Source organism: Protopterus annectens, chromosome 9.part0, assembly GCF_019279795.1.
Source record: "Protopterus annectens isolate FY-2018-M chromosome 9.part0, PAN1.0, whole genome shotgun sequence".
Taxonomy (NCBI): Eukaryota; Metazoa; Chordata; order Ceratodontiformes; family Protopteridae; genus Protopterus; species Protopterus annectens.
The window spans coordinates 600,625,010-600,642,661 of NC_056743.1; the positions used below are offsets into that span (position 1 = coordinate 600,625,010).

At 40.9% G+C, this 17,652-nt stretch overlaps 1 protein-coding gene across 1 annotated transcript in view; it reads right to left on the reverse strand.

Moving 5' to 3' along the window:
- DOCK5 (dedicator of cytokinesis 5) overlaps window positions 1-17,652 on the reverse strand; it is a gene marked incomplete in the record, with an annotated part of 3,482,443 nt that overhangs the window by 1,163,463 nt on the left and 2,301,328 nt on the right.

The window sequence follows — 17,652 nt, forward strand, 5'->3', positions numbered from 1 at the left end:
AACCTATATTGTTTGCTTATTTCCCACCTTTCCTAGCTAGAATAATCCAATACCAGGCTTTGTTGGTTTCAGGACTTTATTTTCTGTGTTCAGAGCTATCCAGACCTTGCTGTGGTAGAGGGATGTCCTACTGCTTACCAGTGGGAGTGGTGAGCATTGTACTGCCTTGTCTGACACTAGAGGAGTGGTTTCCAGCTCTGAAATTGTAATTTTAGCCATTTTTGGGCTGATTTATATCCCAAAAACGCTTGTTTGCACATTTTTTGCATTGTGCAGCACTGCCGGGCTACGGTTAAAACTATTCCAGGTGCCAGCAAGTCTGCTCTTCAAATTCTCTCTTAGAACTAGCTTGTTTCTCAGTAGTAGCACTAAAATCTGAACCCCTGTGACTAGCACTTGCTCTAGAATCTGCTGGAAAGCACTAGGTAGCCTTAAACTGATACAAGCACTCAACTCTCCTTGTTAATAAGGAGAAATTAATCGTAGGCACTAAACAGCCTATAACTGCAAAGTACCTTACAAAGGTAAGGGAAAGCAGCTCTTGTACTTTACAAAAAAACACCTAAACAGGCATGTCCAAGGGTCAGCTTCCAGTGATTTCTCCTACCCACCTGGTAAATCTGAGCATACTGGGGCAATGCAGCAACTACCTCATGTACACAGACAACCCTCTCCCAACACTACAACCTGCGAGAGATGCACTTACATAGCTAAACTGGAAGCAAAGCTCTCTCCAACCAAGATTGTGCTAGACAGTCAAGAGGAGAAGGTTAACACCTGCACTACACCTCAAGCAACACGTAGCCCTTCAAAACCCACACCATCAATACCCACACATAGCAAAACTAAACTCACATATGCAGAGACTCTTAACATTAACCTGCCCAAGCAACAAGGACCTCTGAAGCTGAAATGCAAACAAACACCAGTCACAACTAAAGTGACACACAGCTCACAACACCAGTGTGCCACCCAACAGCCCCTAAGGCAAGATAATGTACCCAACACGTTAGTCATAGGTGATTCTATAGTCAGGCACACTGATGTCCCACTCACCATGCTGAACAAGGAGAAAATTACAGTTTGCTGCCTGTCGGGTGCCAGGATCTGCCACATAACGCACACACTCAAGTCACTCCACAACAAGTACAAATACGACTCTGTCATTGTCCATGTTGGAGTGAATGACCTGAGACGTACTTCCTTGGACTACATGAAGAGAGACATGGAAGAGCTCTTGGCTCATGTGGCCCAGGCAGGTATGACCTTAGCCCTGTGTAGCATCCTGCCTTTGCCCAGAATGATACCACAGTATAAGGACAAAATGATTGACTTCAGCAATTGGCTAAGCTTCTGGTGTCATTCAAAGGGGATCCAGTATCCGTCTGCTTGGGAAGACATGATCGACGAACCACTATGCTTTGCCAGAGATGGTCTGGCACCTGTCACCCCTGGGATTCGGGTTACTGGCTAAAGCTTTCACCACCCCTATAGTGCCTTTTTTAGGCAAGGTTCAAAGGACAAAACCACCACCATAACAGATACAGCCATGCAAAATCTGAAGGTAATGCTACTCAATGCTAGAAGTCTAAACCTCAAAATCCACTCTCTCGAACCACTCCTAAAAATGGAGAACATCGATATCTGTGCAGTAACTGAGACCTGGTTCAAGGCTCCAGAGAGCACCCCTGCAATACCAGGCTACAACTCTTACCACACTTTTCGGCCACCAAACCAAGACTGAAACACTAAAGATGGAGGAGTGCCCATATTCATCAAGGATATTCACACCTCCAGGCTAGTTGCCCAACACAATGCATCTGAAATTCTCCAAGTGCAACTAACATTAGGTAAGACTGCAATCCAAACTGTAGCTTGCTACAGATCCCCCACCATGCCCCAAGATTCTCACTACACCTTTCTGAACATAATGGACAATATTAAGATACAACCAAACACCCTAATACTGGGAGATTTCAACTACCCTGCCATTAACTGGGAAAACTACTCGGGTACCAACACCTTTTCCCAACGGTTCTTGGAATACATAAATTCCAATGCCCTGGATCAACTAATCCATTGTCCCATGAGGGGCTCCAATATCCTACACCTGGTCATTCCCAACATGGGAGATAGATGCTCCATACCAGTAGTCACCCCCTCATTGGTCAGGTCTGACCATAAGCAAATCACCCTTGACATCCACATCCCACTCCCACCCCCCAGTAAGTAAACCTCCACAAAAAAACTTCTCCAAAAGCCAACTTCATGCTACTCAAGTCAGAAGTGACTAACTTCATGGCACCCATGCAGATGGGAGCTAAAGGTTCGACTGCTGAATCCTACATTAAGGCACTGTATGAGCACAACCACTCGTGCATGAATCGTGCCATCCCAAATAGAGCCAAAACGCTCTCCTCCAAAAAAAGGAAGCCAATCTGGTGGTCCCCCACCTTAAACTATACAACAGAAGAAAAAAACTGCTGCACAAAAGAGAAAAATCCCAGGATGCAGAAAATTCCCTTACCAGCCTCAGTAAGAAGCTGAGATCCCCCATAAAATTCTCCAAAGTTAGTTACGAAAATAAAATTGCCAAAAATTCCAAAGACAACCACACGGCATTCTATAGTTATGTCAAGAATCTAAATGGCAATGCTCAGAGCTACAAAAGAATGGCATTAAATATACTGATCCCAAGGATACTGCCAATATCCTGGCAGATTTAGTGCAAACTTCACCCCCTCTCACCCCCTAAAGGGCCCATCTCAATACCAAAAGATTGCCAAATTCCAGTAATCATGGCCAAACAGGTAGAAACTGCACTCTCCAAAGCTAAGAATACAGCATCCATGGTACCGATGACATCCCGGGCTGTGTACTACATGAACTACAAAATGAAATGGCACCTCACTTAAGTGTCATGTTTAATCATAGCCTCACCCTCAGGCTTCCTGCCCACTGAGTTGGCTTGCACCTGTCACCCTTAGGCTTTCAAATACTTGCTAAGACTCTTGCCACCCCCATAGTGCCTTTTTTAGGCAAAGCTCAAAAGACAAACCCACCGCCGTAAATAGCACAAGTAACAAAAAACTAAGGGTAATGCTACTCAATGCTAAAAGTCTAAACCTCAAAATGCACGCACTCGAGGCACTCCTCAGTATGGAGAAAATTGATATATGTGCAGTAACAGAAACCTGGATTAAGGCTCCAGCACACCAGCACTATCAGGTTACAACTCATACCATACATTTCGGCCACAGAACCCAAACTGAAATAGAAAAGGCGGGGGGCGTATCCATATTCATCAAGGATACCCACACCTCCAGGTTAGTGTCACAGCACGATGCATCAGAGATCATCCACGTGCAAGTAACAATGGGCAAAACTGCAATTCAAATTGTAGCTTGCTATAGATCACCCATCATGTCCCAGGACCCCCATTTCGCATTTCTGGAAACACTGGAAAACATAAAGGTCCTACCAAACACCCTAATATTGGGTGATTTCAATTACCCAAACATTAACTGGGAGAACTACTCAAGTACTAACTCTCTTGCCCAACTTTTCCTAGAATTTATAAACTCAAACGCCCTGGTTCAAATGGTGAACACTCCCACCAGAGGTGACAACATATTGGACCTGGTCATCACCAACATGGGTGACCGGTGTTCCACACCAGAGGTCAACCCCTCACTGGTTAGATCTGACTATAAACAAATAATTTTGGATATCCATATTCCGCCCCCTCCCCCAGACAAGAAAGCCACCATGAAAAACATTTCAAAAGCAAACTTCATGTTACTTAAGACCGAGGTAGAAAATTTCAAAGCCCCCATGCTGAAGGATAACACTGTGCAAGCTGTAAAATCCTTTACTAATGCATTCTACGGGCAGCTATAAGAATGCATGGATCGTGCCATCCAAAGCAAAACCAAGACTCACTCCTCCAAGAAAAGGAAACCAGTCTGGTGGACTCCTGCCATAAACAAGCTATACAATAGAAGGAGGAAACTAGTACAGAAAAGAGTAAAATCCCAAGAAGGGAAGACATCCCTGATCAGTATCAGCAAGAAACTACGATACCTCATAAAATCATCCAAGGCAAGCTTTGAAAGAAAAATTGCCAAGTACTCCAAAGATACCCACAAGGCATTCTTTAGCTATGTCAAGAATCTAAGTGGCAATGTTCAGATCTGCTCAGAGTTGGTGCAGAATGGCACAAAATATACTGAATCGACCGATATCGCCAACATCCTGGCAGACAGGTTCAGCGCAAACTTCACCCCCATCTTACCCCCAAAAGGACCCATAACCATACCAGAAGAATGTAGAGTCCCTGAAATCACAGACACTCAGGTTAAAACAGCCCTCTCCAAAGCCAAAAACTCAGCATCAATGGGACCGGACAGTGTCCCAGGCTGCATCCTACACGAGCTCAAAGATGAACTAACCCCTCACCTAAACACACTGTTCAACCTCAGCCTCTCCACAGGCTACATACCCATAGAGTGGCGCACAGCAACAGTTATCCCGCACCACAAAGATGGAGCCACAACAGACCCTGGGAACTATCGCCCTATAAGCCTGACTAGCTTGGTCTACAAGGCTATGGAGCGCATCATCATGGAACTCATTAAGAGAGACATTGGGACCCTCCAAACACTGGACCCTACCCAGTTTGACTTTGTTGAGGGCAGATCATGCCTCCTAAACCTGGTGGACTTCTTTGAAACAGTTACCAAGCATATAGATGAGGGAAAGGTGGTACACACAGCCTACCTAGACATCGCTAAGGCCTTTGACACCATTCCCCATTCTGGTACTATAGACAAGCTCACCAATCTGAACATAAACCCCTACATCACAAGATGGGTTGCCAACTGGCTCACGGACAGAACCCACGTGGTGACAGTTGCGGGAGCTAGGTCCATCTCTAGACCAGTTACAAGTGGTGTTCCCCAGGGGTCAGTCCTGGGACCCCTCCTGTTCGGCATATACTTCTCAGAGGTACAGGCAAGCACAGGAGGACTATGGCTGACCAAGTTTGCAGACAACTGTAAACTAGGGGCTATAATTGACTCTCCGGCTGACACAGACATCCTCCAAAAGGGTCTCAATGAGAAGGATACCTCCATGGTCCATGGATCTCAAGAATGTCTCCAAATGAGATGTCATCAGGTGGTGATTTCAGGGATCCCTCCTCTTCATTGAGATCAGTATCCTCAGTGACTGAATCCTGAGGAGAGTCTAAGTGCCTCCTTTTGCACTTTTTCTTCCTAGGGAATTCCTCAGTGGGGTGGTCAGGAGAAGTAGCGCAAGAGATCAAAATACTCTGCTGGGTAGACTGGAAGCTTTTGGGCTGGCTGTCCCTGCAGAGTAGAATGTTGCGGATCATGGTCCAGGACCAGGACTCTCTGGCTGACACACACATCCTGCAAAAGGGTCTCACTGAGATGGATACCTGGTGTCAATATCATGGCCTCAAGCTAAATGCCAAAAAGTGCATAGTCATCCCCTTTGGAAAAAACAAAGTACCCACAAACTACCACATAGGTGGCAGTCCTCTAAATACGGAAGACGTAATAAGGGATCTGGGGACCCAAGTAATCTCACCTTTGATAATCACATTGCCAAAGTGGTTAGAAAATCCTTCTACGTGACCCACTTAATCACAAAAGGGTTTGCATCCAGATCAAAAGAGATCATTGTGCCCCTCTACTCATCACTCATCAGACCCATCTTACAGTACAATGCCCCACTTGGGATGTACCTTACAAGACACATGCAACAGCTGGAAAGACCACAGAAGTACCTCACCAAGGGGATCAATGGCCTCAAACAGATGCCCTATGCAGCTCGACTAAAGAAAGTCCAGTTGTACTCGGTTGCATACCGCCTACTCAGAGGTGATCTCTGCCTGACATACAAGGCCATGTCCAACCCAGAATTGATGGACATGCTCCACCTAAAAAAAACCTTATCCCCTCGAGCCACACGCTCTAGGGATCTAAACCTTACCACAACAATAAATAGGACGTGCTGGAGGGATAGATTCCTGTCCCATAGACTTCCCATGCTTTGGAACAAGATCCCAATCTACATTTGGCAGAGCTCCTCGCTAACACTCTTCAAAAGAAACCTTGATGAGTGGATGGGAAACAAAGTTTACCTCAGGGATCACTTCTGTGGCTCTACTGGACGGAGGCATAGGGAACTAATCTAAGGGGATGGCGAAAGCCAACACATTCTGGCTAGGCTTATAAATGCCTTCGGGCTGATAGCCTAGTACCCACCTACGAGTGACGCACACCTACAGTTATCCCACTCCACAAGGGGGGATCCACCTTGTATCCCGGGAACTACCATCCTATCAGTCTGATGAGCCTGATCTGCAAGGGCATGGAACGCATTATCATGGAACTTATAAACAAATACATTAGCAACCTTCAAGCACTGGGCCTCACCCAGTTTGGGTCCGTGAAGGGCCTATCTTGTCTTCTTAACCTGACTAACTTCTTCAAATCAGTCTCCACAGCTGTGGACAAGAGTAAGGCAGTCTACACAGCCTATCTGGACCTCACCAAGGCCTTCAACACTTTGACTGGATGGGAGATAGGAAATTCACCCTGGCAATCACGTCAGTAGCCCTGCTAGAGAAGAGTCCAGGAAAGTAGATATTGTGGGAAGAAATATCCAGGGAATATTTCTGGCTAGGCTTGTATAGGCCCTAGGGCCGATAGCCTAGTACCAACCTATGAACCTATAAACTAATACAGTAGAACGTCGAACTCAAACCGCCAAACAAACCAATGAACACAAAAACCTCTAAGGAAACAGTCCTGCAGCGATAAATTCAGTGAATCCAATGACAGCAAATAGTCGCTTAGTAAATATAATAATGTAAGCACTTTTATTACACACAAGAACTTTCGGTAGGCTCAATATCCCACCTTCTTCAGACGAAACAATACATTCAAGGGAACACTTAACTTAAATACTTTTTACCCTTGTTAATGACCTCATAATTGAGGACCCACCTACAATTAAAAACACTACTATTGAATACATAAAACCTTTCAATAAGTTCTGAAAGAACCTGTTATACATACTATTTTAAAAATCAATACAAATCACATGTATAAACCATAAATACTATTGTTCTATATCATATTAAAACATACATTCATAATAAAAATGATAATAATAATAAACAAACAAATACATCACCCCACATCAAGCGAGGTACAATTCCATCAGTAAAAAACAACAATAAAAAGCAAAAACAATTGCCATACATGTGGGAAATAATCAACCCAAACCAGCCAAACCATCTAAAGCTGGTGAGAGTCTAGTGTGCTTACTAAATATATTAACCTAAACTGACAGAATGTTGCCTCCATATTTCTAAAAAGCACGATAGTATTTACAAACAAAGTCACTAAAGCTAATTTAGTGCACTAATCCTACCCTATACTAGTAGTAATATTGGGTCCCTTACTTATAACCTAAATGATGGATAAATCCAAAGTCCTGTACATATATAAAACAGTGTGTATATGCCTATATACAATACATGCCCACATATCATTTTACTGATGTAAGGGTCTAAAGTCCTATATATATATATATACCAAAACAATGTATATATGCATAAATACAATACAAGCCCACACGTACCACCCCCCCCCCAAAAACAGAACACCCACCCAACAACCCACACAGAGAACATAGGACTAGACAACATGTGAATAATCTACGAATTATCTGCGCAAGGCCAATAATTTCAAAATACAAGACAATGACACAGCTTCATTAATTCCTGGATAAATATATGCTCCTGTTCTAATTTGCCAGAATAACTCTTCTTTTTCCAGATTAATTTGCCAAGGGCCACTATTTACATCAGTTACAACTTGCTTAAGGACAGAGAAATAGAAAGTATGGTCAGGGTGTTCCATATCATGGCGGGCCAATGCATTCCTTAAGTCCATCTTTGATGTTGCATAAAGATGCTCGTATATGCGTTTACGCAACACCCTTTCGGTCTTTCCTATATAGAAAGCGGTACATTTGTTGCATAAGGCCACATACACCACTGCTCTTGCCCCACAATTAAAACTACCCATAACTTTATATCTCTCTTTATTTATTGTAACTTGTGTTCCTTCCTGTATATTCTTACACTGGTGGCATGTCCCACATTTGGCCATACCTTTATATTTGTTAAACCCTACTTTTTTAGTTCTTTCCAAAAGGGCTTTTAGGCTAAAACCCTTTCTAAATGTAAGGTTAGGTACTGACCCTAATGCCTCAGTTAATTGTCTATCCTCCCTAATAATGGACCAATTCTTCTGTAAAATGTCCCTTATTAAACGATGGTCAATCGAAAAAGTACACAAGAATTTTATGTTAACATTAATTCCTACCTTATTCGATCCCATATTTCCTATACTAACTTGGTCCGTTGGAGTATCCAAGCTCTGTGGGTATAGGATAGGTTTGAAATGTCCAGAGAGCCTTTTCATCTCTACTTCTTTCTTAATTTCAGTCAGGAGTACCCCAGGGTAGCCCCTATTCAGAAACATGTTGGTAAGTTTATCGCACTCGTTTATAAAATCCACATCCCTAGTAGTCATACGCGCTGCCCTTACCATCTGTCCTTTTACTACAGCTCTTTTTTGATGGTAAGGGTGGCAACTACTAAAATGTAGAAACCCATTAGAATATGTGGGTTTGCGATAAATCTCACTAACAAATCTGGATTCACTATAATCTTTACTGATGAGAATGTCTAAATAATTAATTTGGTTAGAGTTAACCTCATACGTGAAATCCAGGAAATCTGTAAACGTCTTCATATTTTCAATAAAGCGCTCAATCCCATCTAAAGGGCCCTTCCAAAGAAAAAACATGTCGTCCTGGTACCTAGTGTACCAGGCGACATGTTGTTGAAAGCCATCATCCTTAAATAAGAATGTCTTTTCCCACTGTGCGATAACACAGTTGGCAAACGCTCCCCCACATGGGGAGCCCATGGCCACTCCTGACGTTTGTTTAAATATTAGTCCATTAAAACTAAAACAACTATACTTTAGAACCAACTCTAATAATGTTTCTGTTATATAGATAGTATTTTGTGGGACCTTTTTGTACTCCATGAACTCCCTCAACCATTCCAAACCCAACTGCTGGGGTATGACTGTATAAAGATCTTTAATATCAACAGTCAGAAAAATGAAATGTGGGTTAAAAGCTATTTCGTTGATGTTCCCCAAAAAATCCCACGAGTCCTTACAAATCTGCTTTTCTGTTTTAATGAGTGGCTTAAGTATAGTGTCAACATATTTGGCACAAGCCACCAATATCGACCCCCTACTATCCACAATTGGTCTAAATGGGGGTTTAGTAATGGACTTGTGGATTTTTGGTGCCCCAAAAAACGAAGGCATTTTAGGTGCCAACACACTCAAGTAGGAGTGGATGTCATAATCTATGAGTTCCTCTAAAAATAAATCTTCAATAGTAGTTCTAATGTTATTATTAGCTATATTTACTTCGTTCAGGCTTATACTCTCATAAGGGCCCTCAGTCAAATGTGCCATGAGTTCACTTATGTAATCATTATGGTTCATAAAAATGAGGCCATTCCCTTTATCGGGTTTCATTACTCGTATTTTACAATCCTGGATTAATAATAAGAAATCTCGTTGTTCTCCCGAAATATTAAGTTTATTTTTTACATTGCACGCCCTATTAACTGCTAAATACCTTAAATCTAACTCACATGCTTTTTCAAATGATCTTAAATTGTTGACTAATGGGGGATTAAACAGACTAGCTATTCTAAATGGATTCGTAAGTGATGAACTTTTACCTAACACAGAAGTTAAATTCAACTTCCTTACAAATAACTTGAGGTCTATAATCGTTTTAACTAGGTCCATGTGGGAATCTGGGACGAAAAACAGGCCCTTAGAAAAGAAATCAGCCATATCAGTGGTAATATTTAGCGCGGTGTAATTAAAGATTTTAAAATCACCTTCCGTACTATATACTATAATGGGATATTCTTCTGGAGGTGTCGTCACCTCCCTTGATTCTGTCTGTTCCTTAAATTCGTCCCCACCCCCCCATTCCTGTTCGACCTCAAGTTCATTTGGTGTGGATACCTCCCTTCCCAAAAACCCTGATTGTGACCATCTCTACTATTCTCAGTCTCTTGGTTAGAAACATTTACTTGTGGCCCAGGCAAAACTTCCAAGTCATCTATCTGCCCTGCTGCTTCCTCTCCTTCATCTACTTCTGGCACACCAAAACCAGGCCCCTGATAAGAATTAACATCCTCCACCCGAAAATCATCCAAACTTTGTATTTCCTGTCCTACCCTAGGCATATCCTGTCTATAAGTTACAGGTGGAACCACATCAGATTTATTATTCTTCTTATTTTTAATTCTACCATTCTGTGGAGGTTTTGGGTATGCTGTTTTAGTAGTATATTGCTGCACATCCCTTTTTATTTTCTTCTTCTTGTTTTCACTTAATTTATTAGTGGTGGCCTCTATGCTCGTGAAAATACGAGCATAATCATACTTATATCTTAAAAAGTCTTGGTGCTCTTTTATTCTCTTCTCTAACCCTGCTAATTCCATTCTAAACCCTTCGACTTGCTGCTCATAATGTTCGATGAGTAATCTGATAAATTCAAAACTCTGCCTATCAAACAACTCCAATAATTGCATATGGAACTCAGATCCTTCAATTAAGCCTACTGGGAAGCGCCATTGCCTAAGCCCCTTAGGCACAATCTTCCTCTCTAAGCACTCTCCCAGGTAGGCGATCTCTAATTGCAATTTCTTACATTTATACAGCCTAGTATCAAAGTCCCCAATCAAAACATTAATGTTGTCCAAAACGGAGCACGTGGCTCCCACACCAGGTTCCGACTCCTTTCTGTTGTTATTAATAGCAAAAAAGTTTTTCTTATTAAGGTAAGAGTCAACAGACGGTAGTGAATCATAAAAATGATTTTCTTGTACAGTACCTTGTGTGGATCTAGTGTTGCTCATAGCCAAACCAACTTGCCCTGGTGGTATACTAGATTCACTATTAAAAGTGTTGCTCCGATTGTTCATATCAGCATTCGCGTCGGTAGAATTAACGCCTCCAGCACCTCCTACATGCCGCACAGCTTTATTCTGGGTTACAGTCCTTACAGTTGTGTTGCTGGTGCTATGTAGTACATCCGTATCCCTTAGACGACCTTGGTGCACTCTGCTACTCCCTCCAGCCACGTCATCTAACCGATCGATACGTTGGGTTAATTTATTTATTTTATATTATTTATTATGAATGTATGTTTTAATATGATATAGAACAATAGTATTTATGGTTTATACATGTGATTTGTATTGATTTTTAAAATAGTATGTATAACAGGTTCTTTCAGAACTTATTGAAAGGTTTTATGTATTCAATAGTAGTGTTTTTAATTGTAGGTGGGTCCTCAATTATGAGGTCATTAACAAGGGTAAAAAGTATTTAAGTTAAGTGTTCCCTTGAATGTATTGTTTCGTCTGAAGAAGGTGGGATATTGAGCCTACCGAAAGTTCTTGTGTGTAATAAAAGTGCTTACATTATTATATTTACTAAGCGACTATTTGCTGTCATTGGATTCACTGAATTTATCGCTGCAGGACTGTTTCCTTAGAGGTTTTTGTGTTAACTAATACAGTAGGTTAAGTAATTCAGGGACCTGAGAGTAAAGGCCGCTGATGAAAAGGTGCATTTTCCATATCTGTCCATCGTACGTGAATCTTTATTCAGAGGATGAACAGATGAGGATGTCTCTGATAACTCCTTCTTAGTGGCCACCGCCACCACCATAACATCTACAGGAACACCTTTGGTTACAAAAACATTGTCTTCTGGGGTGGTTATGAACTTATCAGGCCTCATAGGGACAGACTCCACTGTGTCTGGAGACTCCCACACCTTTCGACAAATTAATTACAGAAGATCATGAAAAGGCGGAGACACCCAAGAGGTGGAAGGTCGATACCCAAAGGCTTTCAGGTATACAGACTGCTCTCTCGAGTAGGGTTGATGGACTTCCAGCCGCCTTTTTCCCTTAGGATCTCAAGGATGTCTGCAAAGGAGACATCCTCAGAGGGCGACCGTGGGGACCCTTCTGATTCATCGAGGTCTGTGTCCGATGTGATTGATTCCCGTGGGGAGTCCAAATGCTTCCTCTTGCATGTTTTCTTCTGAGAAGCCTCTTCAGAAGGGTATTCCAGAGAGGTCTCAGAAGATAAATGATCACCCGCTGGGGTTTCCTGAAGCTCTGGGTCTCAACGCTTCTGTGGAGTTTGTCTGGCTGAGATGGACACCAGTGCTCTAAGGGATGTAATGGATGAAGCAGATAGTGAGGCTGTCTCTGAGGACAGAGCTCTCCTCATAGCTTCAAAGGCCCAACTCCCCTGGGCCAAAGAACCCTCCGGCTCAGCGGAACCAAGGGGCATCCTCAGCACCACAGGAGTAGTCTCCGAAGCAGAGGTAGTAGCCGAGCTCACCCCAGCTGAGGCTCCTAGAGGAAGAGTCAGATCTGACAAAATATCGGCTTCACTCACCCCCCCCCCCCGAACCCGACCAGCGAGTGCCGGCTCTTAGACTCCACGGATGGCACTGAGGTAGTTGAATCAGTCAGAAGCAAAGATCCTGGAGTAGGTCTCGGTTCCAACAGTCCCATCACCATCGGCCCCACACATTCCAGTCGGGTCGGAGGAGGAATCCAGGTAGAAGGGGAAGGTCCAGTCAGTTCCGATAATGATTTGGCTAGCGTCGGAGTCCTTGGCAGTCTCTGCACAACTCGATCCACATCAAATTCAGAAAGGCTTCTTGAGGATCTGGACGACAAGGCTGGTGATGCAGACATCTGAATTAGTGGTGATCTCAAAGTTGGAGATACCGGCTCCAATGTTGGGGACTGACTCCTTACTTGTACAACCATCGGCTCCGAAGGCAGTGGAGCCAAGGTTGAAGTTTTTTCAGAGTGAACTTTTACAGAAATAGTCGGAGACAATCTCAGTGCCTTTTTAGATGGCTCTGACTCTGATGATGTAGAAGATCTTTTTAAGGATTTCTCAGAAGTAGATGACTTACTTTTTTGTGTTTTTTTACCTTGTTCAAGGGCTTCAGTGAATAAGGACTTTAGGAGCCCTCTTAAAATCAGTTTTTCCTCTCCTGCAGGACTCTTGAGCTAAATGAATGACATATAGCACAAGAGTCCTGCAAATGAACTGCTCCCAAGCAATATAAACATTCTGTGTGACCATCAGTTAGTGACATTTTTTGCCCACACTTAGGACACTTCTTAAAACTAGAAGGTTTTGATTCTTTCGACTGTTTAGACATTAAGAAGTTTGTCTCAAGTTAGCAAAGAATTAATTGGCTTGAACCTCTCTAACTTCAACAAGGTTACAGTAACAAAATATATCTATAAATTTAATCACTAGTACCAAATGAAAACACAAACACACGATAAGCCCTTTGAATGTAAGGAAAAAGGAGTCCTCTAATTTAAATGGACTACTGCAAGTATAACAAGGTAAACTGCAAATATGTAACTGTTAAATGGAAAATGCTAACTACTTATATAAACTCTACTATATAAAGTCAAGCATTGAGCATTGTAATAAGCGAACTAGCAAAGATACTGGGAAAAAAGATTCTCTTTAGAGGCAAAATACACAAACTCTAGCGAAGAACTACTTTACTATTAGAAACATTAATCCTGATTACTAAAAAAAGGCCCAACAAACTGAAGGCCTAAGAGTTATAATTAAAAGACTATATTTTCACAAAAAAATATAGCAAACAGCACACTATAATGAGGATAAAGCCCTCCAAACTATTTTTTAAGGAAAACTATGACATTTTAAATGGTTATCTGTAAAATATTTATGAAAATTCTGTACTTAGCCTGAGCTAGCACAGAAACCTCTCGATCCGTTTCCGCTGCAAACAAGATCTGAGTTGGGCACTAGTGCATCAGGGGGTTAGCCTCGAGCTAGCTGAAGACCTCGAGCTTGTAAAAATGGCAGAGTCGGAGCCGAGGATTGGCTCCAAACCCATCAGTAAGAATGAATGCGAGACAGGATAACTTCACATCTAAAGGAAAAAAGGGAAAAAAAAGTTTTTTTTTTTTTTTTTTTTTTTTTTTTTTTTACACAGCTAACTACCAATAATGGTAGCAGTAGTACCCTAAAAAGGATAGAAAAAAAAAGAAAGAAAACTAACAATGGTATGCAACAGGAATACATAAAAAGGTTTAAAAAAAAAAAAAAAAAAGGTCAAAAAAGGGTTAACATGTAGAAATCCAAAATACTAGATAGAGAAAGAGGGAGTATGTAGAAAAAGTCTTAAGACAAGTTTTCCTAAAAAAAAAAAAAAATATTCACAAATGTTTGTATGACTGAAAAAGGGCTTCTGGGAGAGGATCTAAATGACATTGGAGGTATTGTAGGCTAACTGGGGCATTATGGGTAGAGGGAGGAGCTCAAGAGTTGGACCTATAAGTGTGAGATATGCTTCTAGGTCAGATCTGTAACCCATATGTTGAGGAAGAATGAAAAGGAGAACATCAGATTATTAGACTTATAATGCAGCAGAAAATATTCTAAGACCTAAGCCAAAAATGGGAATGGAGAAAGGAAATTCTTCTGATAGCGATGACTGCAATTAGAGGTACAGAGAATAGACAACAGGGAGCTGGAATTTACTGGAGAAAACCGGCAAAGGAGCCAACATTTGGGAGCAAATAATTAGCAAGAGAAAGTTAACTGAATTGGAAGAGGCAAAAAAATACATTTGAACTGCAGGCTACAGACTGTCTTCCCTATCAAGGTTTAATATCAAAGTACAGGCAAAGAGAATGGAAAAGAATGAGTGTAAGAACAGCACTGGCAGAGTTTTTAGAAGAATCTAGATCAGAAGCTGTTGTTAAAAAAGGGATAATTAGTATGGCATATAAAATATTGTATATAACTACAGGCATCAGAAGAGGTTAGAAAGGACTAGGAAGAGAGTTTGGATAACTAATTCACAAAGAAACAATGGCAGAATATATGTAAGGCTCCCAAATATGCAACAAAGGCTGAGATTTAAGATCTTTGCCTGGAAGTGTTTGCATAGGTATTTTTATATCCCAAGACTTCAAATAATTTTTCCTCAGGTACATTGCAAATGTTGGAGGTATGATGGGGGGAAAGAGGTAACTTGGAACATATTTTTGGAGTGTGCAATGAGTTGGCAGACTATAAAAATTGCTTGCAGATTACTCAAATCAGAAATACTAATTAAGTAAACCAGTGTAACTAATGAAAATTTTTTTGAGCTATGATACAGAATCAGAATTGCCCTGACATAGTAATGCCTTGCTGAGTTTAATTCTTGTGGCTGCCAAAAAAGAAATTACTAGAAAATAGAAATCAAAGACTAAACCTACTGTACTTGAAGTAGAGAATTACAGTAACAGAGATAAAAGAATTGGAAGTAGGATCTTTAAAAAAGGTAGAGCAAATTATACAGAAAAAAATGGAAATTGTGGTAACAATGCATGCAGAATAATGTTTTGGAGGAAGAATGAGGTTTAAGGGAAGGCAGGAATTGAATGAGCTATGTAATATTAAATGGACAAGAACAATATAGAATATATGTAATATATGTTTGCAAATTACTATATAATGTTTGCAAATGACAACAGGGCAATATGGTTTATTTTCATCTATATAAATGTATGACTACCTTTGTCATTGTTTATAATTCAATAAAGATATTTCTTGTTGAAAACAAAGGTATTCTTTTATAACCGACAGAAGCTAAAGAATTTCTAGTACACAAAGTTGAAAAACCAAAGCAACCAATGTGCCTACCCAGTGTAAAAATTAGCTCACCACACTTTAATCACGTTAAACTGTCATAAAATAACATTTAACAGCAATTTAAACTGTATTTGCTTGTCGAGTAAAATTTCCAGAGTACATTCAAATAACTGCATTTGCGGTAAAATCACAGTCCAGGGTTAACACACAGATCAGAGTCATACATATAGTAAATCATGTATAAATGATGAAAAATCTAAGTTCTGCAATATTTTCCTGTCAAAAGATAAAATAAATTAGAGTAACTGAAGTAAAGAGGGGGTGATTAACTTGCAGTTATGATTCCATGAGACAGACCCCATCTCTAACAGCACACACACACACTGCACTTATGACATAAGCACTGAAAGCTTCCTCAGAAACATTCATTTGGCAAACACAGAAGAAAATAAACACTGCTACAAGCAGAAATTCATGCAAGAATTGCTCTAAACACTAACAAATTAAAATATTAAAACGTTTTAAACCTAACAATAGAAAAAAAATAATACATTTATTAATAAAATGAGAAATAAAATGAGAGGAAAGAAGTCTTGAAATGGGGCTTATCTGAGCAGTAAGCTGGAAAAATCAGCACTGGATCCCATGAAGCATCAGAGGACTTCTTTAGTTTCAGAGCAAAACTAAATGCACAATTCCTGTGACAGTTAACGACACCCCTCTCACGACATGCTCAACCAATCAACTGTCAGATGAAGACAGGGAGGGAAGACTGTGCTTTTGAAGCTTTTTTAAAGTGAATTTCTGAAGAAGGAGACCCAGTACTGCCAGTAAGAACTTCCCCAGAGATGGCACAACATTCTAGCTAAGCAGTGAACTTTTCTTGTCTCTTCTCCCAGTACAGAGTGGCTGGACTGTGCCCACTAACAGGTCATAAACTGACACAGTCCATGGTGGCTGTAGGGACTACACCAGAGGGATCCCAATAAATAGAGGAGTGGTCTGAGGATCCAGCACTGCACAGGAGGCAAATAACCTGCCTGATGTTGTGGCAAAGGCTGTTTAATCTTTTTCTGGCTGGTAGAAAGGTCCAGCTGAGGAATCACTACCTTTTTCTATGGTGAATACAAAAATGCTGCTTGATTTCCAGGGAAGATATCCAGCAATAGTCAGTATTACAGAACATCAGCAAAAAATAACCTTTTCCCAGGGAAAAAAGCTCAGTAAAAACATTTAAAACACTTTCCCCTGCACCAGAAAGTGAAGCAACATTTTCTTCACAAAAATCGTAGTTTTAAATAACGTTTAACTACTTTTTACTTACTACAGAAGTTAGAAAGTGTGTTCCCATTTAAAAGTATTAAATGTCACCAGACAGACTAATTAGCAAAGAAACTTTTTTTTTTTTTTACAAAAAAAGGTAAGTTTTCTGGGACAAATAGTAAATTGGAGGGAACTTTTCTGTCCAGCAATGAAACAGAGTTAGCTGAACTAAGTTTTTAAAGTCTGCACAGGAGCAGTCTTCTTGGAGGCATTAAACCTCTTAAGTGCTTGACACCTAAACCTAACTTTTAACCAGCTCAGCTCGAGCTAGCTAATGGTTTTGGTACATGGAAGGTACCTAGAATCTTTGGAAGCTGACCGGCTGTTATATCATGTACAAGTTACAACCCAAATATCTTGGGCTATTGCAGCAGTTATCACAATGATGAATATACACTTTTTCTACATGAGGGAGGTAGACATATGACGTATATAAAATAGTCAAAAAT